Source organism: Herpailurus yagouaroundi, unplaced genomic scaffold, assembly GCF_014898765.1.
Source record: "Herpailurus yagouaroundi ecotype Mexico unplaced genomic scaffold, PumYag 250, whole genome shotgun sequence".
Taxonomy (NCBI): Eukaryota; Metazoa; Chordata; class Mammalia; order Carnivora; family Felidae; genus Herpailurus; species Herpailurus yagouaroundi.
Genome location: NW_024412467.1, coordinates 12,271,753 through 12,282,167, shown reverse-complemented (window position 1 = coordinate 12,282,167; position 10,415 = coordinate 12,271,753). Strand labels below are relative to the sequence as shown.

The 10,415-nt window shown below is 45.0% G+C and overlaps 1 long non-coding RNA gene across 1 annotated transcript; it reads left to right on the top strand.

Annotated features, from left to right (window-relative positions):
* The first annotated feature begins 3,800 nt into the window (after positions 1-3,800).
* LOC121020606 (uncharacterized) lies at positions 3,801-5,026 on the top strand. The gene is made up of 2 exons (XR_005786222.1): positions 3,801-4,340; positions 4,628-5,026. It is a non-coding gene; the product is annotated as an uncharacterized LOC121020606 (long non-coding RNA).
* Positions 5,027-10,415: the final 5,389 nt, after the last annotated feature.

The following is a 10,415-nucleotide window of genomic DNA, read 5'->3' as shown; positions in this document are numbered from 1 at the left end:
CTGATCGCTCTGCTGGGTCTACAGCTAAGTTCCAGGAGAAAGAGCAGGTGCTGACGTTCATGGTTGTCAGTCACACCACGCGGGGAGCCCACCTCTTGCTCTCTGTTTGGAATAGCAGAATTCTGCAGACACAGAGGCATGAGAGTCGCTCAGTGTTTGCAGCGATGCCCAGTGGAGGGTGAGCTCGCGTGGGCCCCGTGAGCGTCTCCCGTCTTGCCCCCTCGCCCCGGCCGAGAACATTCCTGTCGGGCTGCCGCCTGGGTAGCTGGGAGCTACTGAATGTTGTCCAGCATCATAGGGGGTTATGTAAGCAAAGGACTCAGACACATGCTTTGTGCCTTGTCTGGTGCTTACGTGATATACCCCCAAAGAAGAAAAATGCTAATGAGTCATTCTGTAACATTTGAGGAACGCCAATCAAGCTGTGACGGGAACGGCCCTGGGCCACATGGCCATGGGGAACTTTGTCTTTGACATCCAGTTGTTATGTCCTCTCTCCTCTTAGCGTGATTTTTTCCTCTCTCCACTGAAATCCCAGGCTCTCAAGGACCCTCTCTGTAAGGTCCCAGACAAGCCCACTGCCACCAGATGTCGGACTCCGTGACATAAAGGAGACATGGCATGGTGACAGATGCATTCGGTTCATCTTGCATGGTGTTTGGACAAAAATCTGTCATTTGCAGCATTTATGAGATTTCATAAATATCTAAATTCTTAGCCACACACACACACACCCCATCTGAAAGAATGAAAGATTTGGCAAGCCTGGGTTAATTTCGGATTAGCAGCAATTGACTGGAACTGAGTAGTGGCTGCTCCTTTTAGATGGGCTGCTGCTGTTCTGTTTACTGCAGTCCCCACTATTCCCTATTGCCTCCATTCTCACATAGTTCAAATTTATAGTCAGGCAACTGGCTCTTTTTATTCACTGACATTTACCTTGCCGGTCCTGTAGGTGTTTGCAGTCTCTGCTGTGGGTCTTCTTTTAATTTTTTTTGAGTTTATTTATTTATTTTGAGAGAGAGAGAGAGAGCGAGTGGATGCATGGGGGAGGGACAGAAAGAGAGGGAAAGAGAGAATCCCAAGCAGACTCCATGCTGTCAGCACAGAGCCTGATGTGGGGCTCGATCTCACAGACCGTGAGATTACAACATGAGCCTCAATCAAGAGTTGGATGCTTGACCTACTGAGCCACCCAGGTGCCCCATCTGGTCTGGATCTTCTAAGTGTTCTACCTCCTCACCTGTTTCCCTACAAACCTTGTCAACCTGTGCCCATTTCCACAAGCCACCCTGTTTCAGTGACAATACAAAAAGCTCTAATTGGATCAGCAACCCCCCAGAACAGTATTAATGGTTCCCACTAGATTGATAACTTTATCAGCTAACTGTGTCCATGATAATATTGCTTAAAAACCAATCACAGATGGCATTTCCTTTGTTCAAGTGGTCTGCTCAGTGGATGAAGGTCAGCTGTTCCAGGCTGGGCTCAGCTGGAAGGGAAGGGGGGAGTGGCTCTGTTCCACATTTCTCATCTTCCTGGGACTAGTGGGTTAGCCTGGCCATGTTCTTCTTATGGTGACAGCAGAGGTACGAGAGAGAGAGAGAGAGAGAGTGAAATTGGCACACTCTGATTTCTGCCTCATTCTACTGGCCAACAAGGTCATGTGACCAAAATCAAGGTCAAGAGGTGGAGGAGTATTCCTGCCCACTGTTCAAGGGTACGGCAAAGTTGCAAGGCATTTGTATGGTGAGCTGTTAATCTCACTCCTAAAGAGGTCTGGCTTTTGCCTTTGGCTGTTGGAAAGTGGTCACTAGGTCCTTGGAAGGCTCTGCTTGGTAGGATTATCCCTGTTAGCCTGGGGGCTTTGGCCACTGGATAGTTTAACAGTGTGATTTATGATGGTCACTTGTGGTGGGGTAGTGGTGGCAGTGCTGCCTCTGGAGCCATGCAGGTAGCATGTGATAGGACCCAGTAAAACCTCTGGACACTGAGGCTTGGGTGGGCTTCCCTGGATGGTAACATCCCACCCATATGGTCACACACCATGGCCGGGAGGGGGCGATGCTGTCCATGAGCACACAGGGAGAGGATGCCTACAAGCTCTACGTTTGGACGCCTCCCAGACTTTGCCCCGAACCTCTTCCTGATTTTAATCTACATCTTTTCCCTGGAATAAACCATCGCTGAGTGTAAAGGTTACCAGTGAGTTCTGTAAGTCCTTCTAGTGAATTATCAGAACTGAGTGAGGGTGGTTTTGGGAAACCCCCTTGAAGTTGAATTGGTGTCAGAGGTGAGGGCAGCCATCTTGTGTGAGCTGTTCCCTAACTCTGCAGTTGACCTGAACTCCCACAGCGCAGAAACTTCTTAAGAAGGGATGAAGGTTGAAGCTGATGACACAACTTGCCACAATATCCCTCTCCAGCACATCTTTATTCACTTCTTCATCCATTCGGCAAACACTGATTGAGCACCTACGGTATACATGTCTCATGCTATTCCAGCATCTGAGACTAAAAGAAGTTAATAACACACATCCTTAAATTCCAGAGGAGGAGACAAAATCTAAAAAGCAAACGAACATGTGAGGTAATGTCAGATTGTGAGACATACTTAGAGGAAAACAAAGTAGGGTCCAGCAGGTGGCTCTATTTGTATAGGGTGGTCAAGAAGGACTCTTCTGGAAAGGTGACATGTGAATAGGCTTGGACGAAATGAAGGAGAAAGTTGGGTTACGGTTCAGGGCAAGAAGGTTTTAGAAGGAGGGATGAGCTGGCCCAAAGACCTAGGACGTAGGAGCATGTGAACAGGGCACTCCAGCATAGGTGATACTATAACACGAGGAACTCATCCTACAGAAGATTTTCTTCATGTGCCCTTGGAGGACTGTTGTGTGCTTTCCTCCCCGAAGTGCCTCAAATCAAGCCTGAGGCCAGCGTCTCTGTGGTTTTGTTTGTTTGCAACTTGGTTTGGGTGGTATGGCTTCTTCCGCCTGGTCGACACGGGGATCATGTCACCTGCCTCTTTCCTCCCTCATGGAGCAGGAACAGCAGTGTCTTCCAGATGCTTCTAGTTGCCCAGAGGGGGATAAAAAAGAAAGCCAGGAAAGTACAGGAATATGAGCTACTTCTGTTGGTTTTGTTCATGAAGTGAACAAATGAACACACAGCTGGAAAGTACAGGGTGACTAAGAAGTAGCCCAAAGGGAAAAACCTAATGGGGGAATTTTATTGAGAGATATAATTTACATAGCCACCCTTCGGGCTTCCCTCTCAGCCTCTCTGTGGTTCTTAAACCAATCCCCCCACCCAGTAGTGGGGAGAAGGGCACAGGTGCCCGTGTTGGGAGAAGCATGAGTCATGGAGGGTGAGCGCGAAGGTCCTTTCGGCTTGAGGGAAGGACTGTGGGAGGGACGTCGGGCCAGCAGCAAGGAGCTCTCCACATGGGGCGGCCTTGGGGGCTCGGGTTCAGAAGAGGACTCTTGACCCTGACTCTTGCTAGGGCTCAACAATTGGTAGCTGCTGTGGTAAGTTTATTGGCAGAATTCTTTCCAGTGTATTCTTTTCTCTCGACAACCCTTCCCTGGAAAGGAGGTTCGGAAGGCACCCTTGGGGCAACGGGGAACCCCGTCTTCCCTTTTTGTAGGGCTTCCTCATCTACCAGGTCTGACAACCCGAGGGTGAGAGACTAGAGAGACAGATGGGTGCACAGGGTATGAAGCCGGGGTTTTGCCCCCCATCAACCAGCAGCAGGCACCGGAAGAGCTAATGGTGGTCAGTCTCCAGGCATCTTTTGCAAATTTGTGATGTGCTCAGCATTTGACACGTGCCTGAAGGCCATCCCCCAAAGTGTTCCCTGGCCCCTCCCGCAGGCCTTTTCCTTAAAGGGCAAGCCTTCCTCTCATTTCCCTTTTCTCCTTATCCCATCTCTGGTTTCCTGATGCACTCCTCGCTGGCTCCTGCCCTCCCTGTAGAGCTGCCCTCGACCCCCTTACGCCACACCCTGCCAGCCTCAGACTTCCAGAGAGAAATCGTGTAGAATCGAGAGACAAAGCAAGGTCCACCTGGAGAGGCAGTGTCCTCCCGCGTGAGCCTCTCGAGAACAATCTTTCATATGCACAACTTCCATCCTGCTTAGTAAATGTTCAGCAGGGAACTCAAATTTCCTCCTCTCCAGGCCCTTCCCCACTCCCGGGATCCCTGCCCTGGGAGCGGTAGGTGAGAAGACCTGATGGAACCTTCCAGAACTTTCTCCTCCCAGTCTCCAGTCCCCGAAGAGGTTCTCAAATGTCGGAGCCCCAGAGGTGTGACGTGCTTTTCCTGGCATGCTCTCTGAGAAAAGTAAAATAACAGGGTAGTTGGGACAGAATCCCCTGACGTAAGCCCTAATAATAAAGGAGGGCCTGAGGGTCCGCAGGAGTGACAAGGGCACTGGTTATCTTCCGCGTCTTCGCCCAAGGTTAACAGATGTCTGCCAAGGACAGCGAGCGTGTGTAACCACAGCGTTTTCTAGTGATCTAGGGGTCTTCTCTTTTTGAAAGTACAGAACAGAAGGACGTCCGGGTGGCAGCCGGGGGTTTCAGGGCGACAGGAAGCACGTTGCATTCACTGTTCGTTTCTCCTTCCAGTCAGAGTGGAGCTCAACCCGCTTGGGAACTCCTCCCGCTGGTTCAGAGAAGACCCCAAGCTGGCGCTTGGAGAGGTGGCTTTTCCCACATCCGTGTCACTTCAGAGACTCGCTGGGGGACACGCCAGGTTTTAATCGCGACGCGGCCGGTAGTTAGCCCGAGAACGTTGCAGAAGGAACGGCCTTCTCAGAAATGTGTTCATACCTCAGTGTGAGGGGGGCTGTTTAGAAGAGGAGGAAGAGGAAGTGAGGAAGTATACTTGGGTTCTCCAGTGGGTTGAGAGGTGGTCGCTGGGCAGTCACATCTGTCGACTATTAAATGATAGATCGGGTACTTCTGGTTTCAGCAATATGGGTTTCTGTGTAATTAAAAATTTCTTTTGCAAATTTCTAGAACCTAGGAGTAAAGTCTCGCTGACGTCTAACTACCCACGAGAGAGCAAAGGCAAGCTGGAGGGTCAGAACGAAGAAAGCTATGAACTCCCATGAGCTGACTCGGGGGCAGGGGTGCGGGGTGGAGGACAAGGGGGGGTGCAGGTGGGGAAGATCAGTTGTCCAGACTTGGGAATTGGCTGTCTAGTCAAGGAGCTTAGGCTCTAACGACCACCAGGCACACAAGAGGCCCCCGGGCCCTAGGAGAGTAAGAAAGTTAATCCTGAGACCCCCCCACCCCCAAAATAAGGATGAACTGAAAATAACTGTCCACTCATACAGCAAAATGACAAGGAAGCTTGTAGCTTTTGTTTTTTGTTTTTCAAACAAAAGCCTCTCCTTAAAATTCATAGTCATAGAGGTGTCCTCACGGGAATATGATATTTAAAGTTATCATACTAGTAGAATGGTCTAGCACACACCCCACCAAAAAATTAATATAAAATTCTGGGGTGCCTGGGTGGCTCAGCCAGTTAAGCAGCTGACTCTTGGTTTCGGCTCAGGTCATGATCTCACCGTTCCTGGGATTGAGTCCCACCTCGGGCTGTGCGCTAACAGCATGGAGCCTGCTTGGGATTCTCTCTCTCCCTCTCTCTGCCCCTTTCTTGCTCACACAAACATGCTCTCTCTCAAAATAAATAAATAAACTTAAAAAAATTCACATAAAACTTGAAATCATTGTTGCACTATATACTAACTAATTTGGATGCACATGTAAAAAAGTAAAAAATAAAATAAAAAAAATTAACATAAAATGCTGTCATAGCTGGTAGCACCTTTAGGGCACCTGGTTAAAACAAACATAAAATCTCTCTAGGAGTCCTCACCTTCCTCCCAGACCCTCTGGCATTCCCCTGTGTGAAGTCTCGACTAGAGACTGATTTACCGCTAAAAATCACAAAACGTATGGAAAAAAAAAATCCATACAAAATCAAGAGTCGGCTCTCCAAAACAGATACCAATATGAAAGAACTTCGGATAATACAATTATCAGGTAGATTATAAAATAAACATGTCTAAAATCATGAGAGGCACAAAAGAAGTAAGAGAACAGACAAAAAAGGATAAGACACCATCAAAGAAGACCAGACTAGAGTTAAATCAGAAATCAACTCTAACTTCAGAAGTTTTTAAAAAATTATAAGTTAAAACTTAATATGTTAAACTGATGATTACATATCACTGAATAAATAACTAGCAGGTGGGAAGATCGATTTGAAGAAGAGTCAGAGGTCTGCACGGAGAAACGCGGGCGGGCAGCATGTGGGGGAGGAGCTTACTGTGGGGGGTGGGGGGAAGGGTTCGGGGGTGGGGTGGATGGGTAATGGGAGGGGCTAGGACACACTTATCACCTGTTCCAGAAGGAAATAGAGCAAATGGGAGTCAGGCAATATTCCAAGAGAGTAACAGAGAACTTTCCAGAACTAATGAAAGCCGCAAACCTAGTAGGTTGAATAATGCCACATTCTCGAGTACATACAACATTGTATAATGAGAACACCACCAAATAGGAAGGGAAGATTTTAGACGCATTTGTAGATGAAAGAACCCTTGCCTACAAAGGAATGAGTATCAGATTGCCCAGAAAGTTGCAACAGAAGCGGAGGACAAGAATTGCTCAAGAATATACTTCAGAAGAAAATGACTCTAAAAAGCAGCAGTGAGATGTAGGATATCAGATCTGAACGAATATTTAATATATAAAAAAGACTGGGGCGTTGAAAAACAGGATGGAATGAAGGTACCGGTCACAGGCAGTGAACGGGCAGAGGTCGGGCATTTAGGCATTTGGGGGAGAAGTGTGGCAGTATTGGTTAACTTTAGACTTCATTTACAAGAAATTTGGTCAATGTTAAATATATGCAACCAAGAAAAAAAGAATCAGATGGAAAGCAGGTTAAGTCTAAAGCATGAAACAAGATGATTGAACTAAATTCAAATATAGCAGAATTCAGAAAAAACTAAAATTACACTCTCAAATAGAAAGGCAGATTGTCAGTTGTACTGGATTAGAAACATCTAATTATATGCGTTAAGAAAGACATTAAGAACGTAAAGACAAAGAAATATTGAACTTAAAAGTATAAAAAAATACCAGCATGATACCAGCCCAAAGAAAGTGGTTTGGTTCTAATAAGAGGAGGCAAATTCTTTGAAACAAAAAAGGGATATTAGGGGTAAAAACGTCACTAAATAAAGCTAAAAAGGAACCATCCACTGAGAAGAAATAATTATAACTTGCCGTCACCTAAAACAGCATCAAGTTATTATATGAGGCAAAAAGAACAACAAATGAACAATTTCATCATCACAGGCGGATTGTAACACACCTCTTTCAATAACTGATAAGTTAAGATGACAAAAAATGAGGATGGATATAGATAGACCCATCACACAACGAGCAAGCTTGATTAAAGAGACCCACAGGGAGAATGCACATTATTTCCAAGAACATATGACACATTTACCAAAAGCCCACATATTAGGCCACAAAAATTTGTTGAGAGGCTTCCAAGAATCATACAGACCACAGTCTTGAGCATACTCGACTGCTAGACATCAGTAGCAACAATTAAAACCAAACTACATACTTGGGATTTGGGGAGGAAAAAAAAAACCTCTAAATAATTCGCGACCAGAAAAAGTGTCTTCATGCGGAATCTAAGAACAGATTGTAAACAGTAACCAGAAAGTTCAACAAGATTGCTGGCTGTACAAAAGTAAGTTTTTATTCACTTGTAATGAGCAATTAAAAAAAGTTTTAGTTTAGAAAATAGTGACCAAAAATATAAAGGTACCTAGGAATAAATCTACCAAAAAATGGAGAAGACTTGTATGCATGAAATTTAAAAAATTCTTAAAGACCTAAATAAACAGAAAGATAAACAATATTGATGGATTTGTAGAGTTGCTTTCTAAAGATGTCATTTTTCTGCAGTACATAATTTGAATGTGTTCCTTTTAAAATTCAAAAGAGGGGGTGTGTGGGTGGCTCAATCAGCCACTTTGGCTCAGGTCATGATCTCACTGTCCGTGAGTTCAAGCCCTGCGTTGGGCTCTGTGTTAACCGCTTGGAGCTAGGAGCCTGTTTCAGATTCTGTGTCTCCCTCTCCCTCTGCCCCTCCCCCACTCATTCTCTCTCTCTCTCTCTCTCTCTCTCTCTCTCTCTCTCTCCCTGTCAAAAATAAATAAACATTAAAAAAATTTTTTTAATTCAAAAAAGAATTGAGATTCACAAGTCGATTATAATTTGTATAAGGCAGACCAAAGAACCAAGAATTCCAGGGCAATTACGAAGAGGAAGATTAAGGTAGGATGGCTTCCTTATTCTACCACCATAGCGAGACTTAACTATAGTTTAAGTAATTAGAAAGTGACAGTAGTCCGGAAAGAGACAGAATATAGAAGCACATATGGAAATGTGTATATAACAGAGATGCTATTTCAAATCAATGGGCAAATAAGGAATTTTACCAAGCAGCACTGAACAACCAGGTCTCCATATGGAAAAAATAAGTTAAATCTCTACATCAAGCCATATTTAAGTGGATTAAAGACTTGCTTACGAAAAAGCACAACTTGAAAAGTTTTGAAAGAAAATGAAGGAGAATGTGTTTATGTTCTCAGGGTAGGAAGAGATTTCTTCAACACAGCACCAGAAGCACAAACCGTAAATGAAAAGACCAATAAATTTGACTACATGGAAATATTTTTTTAAAAATCCCTCTTGTACATTAAAGACATCAGAAACAAAGTAAAAACAAAACAAAACAAAACAAACCTTTGGCTTGGAAAAAATATTTGGCATACACGTAACCAAGAAAGGATTTGGCCCAGAGTTTATAAGCAGCTCAAATGGAAAAGGCCAAATGATGTATGACCAGCAAACCCCAAGACAACACAATGGCTTCAAAATGTAACAAAAGCTGTTCCTCCCTCCTCTAATCAGTGCCATGTAAATTAAAGAGGAACTGATATTTCACACTCATCAGATTGGTGAAATTGTAAAAAAAAAAAAAAAAAAAAATCTGATGATTTACTAAGTCCTGCTGAGGAGAGTGTAAATGGACACATGTATTTTGGAGGACAAGACCCGATGGGATTGCTAGGTCAGAGGATTTGACCATCCCCAGCTTCATGCAACATTGTTTGTACCGGAGAAAAATTGGAAAACAGCTTAAATGCCCAGGTATGGGGTCTAGCAAGGGATAGATGTTTTACTAAGAATACATTGCATACAGATGTGCTCGATTCTTTTATTTTCTGTACTTGTCTGCCTAACAATGTCTCAATTAAAAAAAATAGTGTGATGATGGTTATGGAGAAAAGGCACTTAGGAACAGCTTGGTGTGACTGTCAATTGATTTAACCACTTTCAAGGGCAAAATAAGGCGTCAGGTGATGCTGTTCTTTTTAACCCCTCGGGTGGACCAAGGTGGGAGTCTGATGACCATTTATGCTGGCAAGAGTGTTGGAAACAGGCACACTCATATGCTGCGGGTGAGAATGTAGACCGAGAACACCTCAGTGGAGGTAATTTTGGCACTATTTAACAAAACTGTAAATGCTGACTTAGCCCAATTTCTTCCAGGTATTCATTCAAAGAAAAGAAGCAATATTAGGGCAAAGAATTACCTCCACGGAAGTTCATCACAGCAGTCATAACATCGTTTGTAATAATAATAAAGAAACAACATACCATCACCAGCGATAGTCTAAGTGGTTAGACTAATCATGTCTAACACGATCTCATGGATTCTAATTTATGACGGAACTGTGTGATAGACTCTTCCGTAGCCACCAACACAATGCTGTTGGAGCTCTTTAATGTTATGGGAAGTCTCGCAAAATATTAAGCTAAAAGAGAGTAGGTTACAAAATCGCAGGTGTCCCACTAAAAATACCTATGCAGGCATTGACGCGAAGACACCTCAACATTAACAGAAGCTACTTCTGGATGAATCGTAGGTGATTTCTATATTCTTCTGGGTTGTCTTCTTTTTTGGGGGGGGTGCTTTGCCCCAAAACTCCGTGTGTGTGTGTGTGTGTGTGTGTGTGTGTGTGTGTGTGTGCTTTTTAACAGGAGAGGTTCTCCTTTGGCTGAAATAATTTCGATGGGCTGGCTCCATAACCCATGTCCGAAGGCAGGGAGCCGCGTACCAGACTCAGGCAGTTCTGTGGGAGGCCCGAGGAGTCTTTGGTTACAACAGAATCTGGGGGAGAGCGAGGTCCTGAGTTCACCTCTGGCGTCACCATCCACACGCTGCGCGCCCTGGGGAAGCGGCGCCACCTCTCCGGATCTGGTTTCGTGTCCGTGCACAGAACGGAACACCCCGGGGCTGGGCTCCGGCCGGCCG